Here is a 5,170-nt window from a genome sequence, read left to right on the forward strand (position 1 = left end):
CCCGCGTTGGGCTCTGTGCTGACAACTCGGAGCCTGGAGCCTGCTTCAGATTCTGTGTCTCCCTCTCTCTCTGCTCCTCCCCTGCTTGCTCTCTGTCTGTCTCTCTTTCTCAAAAATAAATAAACATTAAAAAAAATAAATGAATAAAATATGCCAACTTAAAATCTTGTTCTAGGCAATACGAGCAGTTCAAAGACAAGCTTATAATCTATGAAGAAAAGCAAGACAACCACTGACCTAAGAAGAAAAGTGTGTTTAAACTGAAATACGATTCTCAGCCCAAGGGCACTTTTTACGAGTAAATAAATGCAAATTTGCCCTTCCCATAAGCACCAACTCAGGGGAGGGCCTTTTCCTGTGCAGTCAACCCATGAAGTAAAGAACTTGGTTAAGAAGATCTTTTTTTTTTTTTCTTTTTCAAGAAGATAGCGCAAACTGGCAATCAGCTGTTACCAACAGAGAGCAGGTAGAATGACAGGCAGCATCAGTTGGAAGTACTTAGATGTGCGAGATATAAAAGCTGTTTGAGTGACGAAGAATTGGTTGGGCAATAATGACTACTGAGTCCTGTATGTCACTGTTTTCAAAGAAAAGCCTTGTTCAGTGTTGCCCATCGGAGTATATATTAGTACCTTCACAGTCAGCTTCCAGTATCTTCCGTCTACTAACCAACAACCAATCATGATTTTGTAAAAAAAAAAAAAATAATAATAATGATAATAAACTAAGAAGACAGAAGTACAGAAAAGTGTGGATGAGTAAAAAAACAAATTTGTTTTGTTCTTATAAACAACTGTTGATGACAACAGACTATTCCTTTTCTGTGGGCGCACCAGAATTAATTTAACCAACCGCTTATTGTGGAATATGTAGGTGCGTTCTTTTTATATTTATATTATATTTCGCTTTTCCTTCTGGTTATAAGCGCAACTAGGATAAACATCTTTGCACATGAGTCTTTCTTTGTACTGCTAAACAAGCCAGTGGGAGAAATTTCTACAAGAGTAAACTGTGGAGTGGAAGAGTGTGAACTTTTCTAAGGCTCTCACATCCAGAAGCCAATTCTGGGTAGAGAGCTGGCCGTTCCTGCTGCTGGAACCATGATGTTACCTCTTGCTGCAGTCCCACTGTGCAAAGATCCGGGCACTGAAGACGAGGAAACAGAGTCCAACCAATCCGGTATCTTAAAAAAAACAAAAACAAAACCAGTGTTTCTGTGACAATTAAGGGAACAGCTCCCAGTTCTCTGTTCCCATTATGAAATCACTTATCCATGTGAAAGGGGATTTCATTTTTGTCATTTCTGTTGTAAATCTTCACTGTGGGGTACAAACCAGAAAATTGTAATCTGTGCTTTCTGACATACGATTTGAGAGCTGCTTGGATAATTCCCGATTTCCTGGTGTAGGTGCTGGGTTAGCTAGGCTACAAAGTCGGTCAAGTGCTTCCTTCCAAATCAGTCCCTGTATATACTCTCTCTGTGGTTTGCCCTACATTTACTTTCGGCTTGCCCCAACTCTCTGGGGAATTTGGCCACAGTCTTTGTAGTATTCAGAAAAATGAGAAGAATCCATAACAATTCTCCCCGCTTCGTACAGTGGGGCGTGTTAAGCCCATGTGGAGTTTTTAAGGGTGAGCCAGGACTTACAGAGGTAAGTAAGATTTGTATTTAAACAGGAATAAATGACTGAGTCACTTGGGATGAAAACCTGTTTGGCAATCCTCAAGAAGGGGCAGATTACTTCTGACAGGTCTAAACAGCCCAGGCAGATAGGATCATTTAACTATATTTAACTAACACTGACAAAGGAATGCTTGATTAATGTCTCCCACCCAAATATCCAGGGACGGGCAGGTCACCTTCTCAAACCAATAGGCAGTTGAAGCTACTTCAGAATTCTCCTTTATTATGCATGACTGCAGCGTGCTTTAAAAGGTCTGATGAGGACACGCTCCACCAGGATCTCAGGTTTTCCTTAGCTTTCTGGAGGGGGCTGAGATGCTGTCTGAAATTTCGGGCAGGCCTTTGGGGAACATATACCTATGCTAGAACAGTATTACGCTTATGATGTGAGAATAACATAAATGAATTTCAAAACAACCCTGCCCCCCAAATCATTAGGTGCTGGAAATCACAATGAGTTTTTTGACATAAACTTTTAAAAAGAGCTGTGGACGTTTGCACAGTACATTAACAACGTTTATGCTGAACTATTTTGTGTGGCGCCACTCATTTCGGTGATCTCTTTAGTGTCTATGAGTTTCTCGCTTTTGAGATTGACAATAATACCTACTCTTGGGGCGCCTGGGTGGCTCAGGCAGTTAAGCGTCCGACTTCGGCTCAGGCCATGATCTCACGGTCTGTGAGCTCGAGCCCCACATCCGGCTCTGTGCTGACAGCTCAGAGCCTGGAGCCTCTTTCAGATTCTGTGTCTCCCTCCTTCTCTCTCCTCCCCGGCTCATGCTCTGCCTCTCTCTTCTCAAAAATAAATAAACGTTAAAAAAAAATTAAAAAAAAAATATCTGCTCATCTGGAGAAGAACCTACTCTATTCTTAAATCCGGAGACCAGTTGTGTGTGTGGCATTTGTAATTCCTGGAACCAGAGTGGCGATTCTCTGTCTTGCTGCAGTAACCATCGCTCCAACACTGTGGCAAGAAACAGGACACAGCAAAGTCAATTCATTCTTCTGGCTACCTAGAATTTTGTTCATGAGGTCTCTGTTGCACCCTGCTCATTGTTTCTTGGCATTTTTTAGACTGTAATTTGAGAGAGACAGAGAGAGAGAGTGGGAGAGAGGGGTGGAGAGAGAGGCAGAGAGAGGGAAAGAGAAAGAATCTTAAGCAGACTCCTTGCCCAGTTCAGAGCCCTACACGGAGCTTGGTCCCATGCCCATGGGATCATGACCTGGGTTAGAAATCAAGAGTCAGATGCTCAATCGACTAAGCCACCCAGGTGCCCCGAGACTATACAGCACGTTTTAAGATTACATCAATTTGTTTCATGTGTGGGTCTGCTTTTCAACAACTTATGACCAAATAGAGTTCATCTTTTGCATAAAGATGAACCCCAGTTATATGCCACCAACAAGAACATTGACTCTCTTTTTGTGTGCCGTATACTCAGCATGTAGAACAGAATTGGCATATAGTAGCGTTCAATACATACTTGTTGAAAGAATGGTAGAATGCACTATGGATGGGTGGTGGGAAGAGGTCCTGATCAGAGCTATGTGGCCTCATGGAGCCTGCCAGCAATGTGGTCTCCTGGACCGGTTGTCTCAGGAGAACACAGCTGCCGCCAGAGAAGGCCATGGGCATCAGTGCCAGGCTGAGGGGTGTGAAACGAGGACAGTGGGACAGAAACTAGCAGGCCAGCCACTAGAAGTCCAACTCAACCATCAAGTCTCAGCTAAAGTCCTCAAAGAGCCTTCCACTGACTATTCCCACCCCCTGACCATGAAGTGTAAGACTGTATTAGGTTCCTATGGCTGCTATAACAAATTACCAGAAATTTAGTGTCACAAAATCCCATGAATCTATTAGCCTGTTGTTCTGTTGGTCAAAAGTCTCGCTGGGCTAAAATCAAGGTATCCGTGGACTTTCCTTTCTGCAGGCTCTAGGGAGTGTTTTCTTGCCTTTTTCTGCTTTTGGAAGCACCTGTATTTCTTAGCTTGTGCCTCCACTCTTGTCTTTAAAGCAGTTAAAGGCAGATTGCGTCCTCCCCACACCGTATCATTCCATATCATTCCTCGTCTGCAATCAAACATGCCTCTGTCTTCCACTTCCGCTTTTCAAAACCCTTGAGGTTATAGCGGGCCCACTTGGATAATTTAGGATAATCTCTCGCTCTCGAGATTCTTAACTTAATCACATCTGCAAAGTCCCTTCGGCCATGTAAGGTAACATATGCACACAGGTTCAGATTAGGACATGGATGTCTTCTGGGGGACTGTTATTCAACCTGCCTCAGGGAGCTTTTATTATATATCCCCATAGCACTCTGCACTTTATAGAGTTCTTTAGAACATTTGACAATCTCATTCCGAGATTAGCCTGCTTGTTTAATGTCTGGTTGCCCCACTACACATAAAGGCCTGCGAAAGCAAGGGCATATCTGTTTGGTTTACTCGTGTCCCCTCCAGTGCCTGTCATAGCATTTGGTTTACACTAAGTGTCTGATGACATTTTTGTTAAACGAATGAACATTATACCAACCTTATTTCATGCGTGTTACCATACTCTTCTGTGGCAGGGCTACCATTCCCATTTGACAGAAGATATTAAAGTTCAGCGAGCAAATACTATTCTAGTTTCTTCCTAGTCCATACTCTCGTTCCATATCTGAATTGTTTCATATTCTGGTATGTTGTAGGTTCTACGAGCTGCCACACCCCTGAAGCCAGTCAGTAGACAAAAAGGAAGCTTCCAAGAAGGGCAGCGGGGATGTCAGCACGAGCTGAGGTCACTGCCAGGGACTGCTTGACTCTTCTGACTGGAAATGGTTCAGCGTTTGCAATTCAGTAAGCGTCAGTATTCAGTACCCAACAGGATTGCTCTGTGGGTCGGGTTTGGCGTCAGGTGCTCCGAATAAAGGGCAAAAACGTGTGGTTAACAGAGTTTTAATCATACGCTGGTGCTTTTCTGCTATTAATATACATTTTGAAAAATCTCAGTGGTTAGAAACAAGTTTCTTTTTCAAATTCACCAAAACTCCTATGTTGTCCATCCATCTATTGGGTTTCTTGGCCATTGTGCAACGAGTGTGTTCAGTGATTAGGTCAATCCGTGGCAAGAATTTTGTATAAGGCTCAGCACAAGTGGTTGGCTTCTAGTAGGTACTGGCTAAACATCCGCTGCATTATTTGAATGAATATTGACTGTAGCTGATGTTCGTTGGTGACTACGAGGGAGTGAGGATGGCAAGAAGTTAATGGAAGGGTCAATTTGTCTATGTTGTTGGTCTTTACCCTATTCCAGAAAGTATCAGACACAGCTATGGGTATGACGGTGAGCTTATGAAATCTAAAACCAAAAACAAGCTCTGAACCAGATGTTTTTCATAATAATGCATCAGTGGCTTTAAGAGTCACCAATCTAACTAGCTAACTGGTGTTGGAAAAAAGGCAACACAGTATGACAGTGTGAGATCAGACTGCGCAATAAGGTGC

Source organism: Acinonyx jubatus, chromosome C2 (assembly GCF_027475565.1).
Source record: "Acinonyx jubatus isolate Ajub_Pintada_27869175 chromosome C2, VMU_Ajub_asm_v1.0, whole genome shotgun sequence".
NCBI classification, from domain to species: Eukaryota; Metazoa; Chordata; class Mammalia; order Carnivora; family Felidae; genus Acinonyx; species Acinonyx jubatus.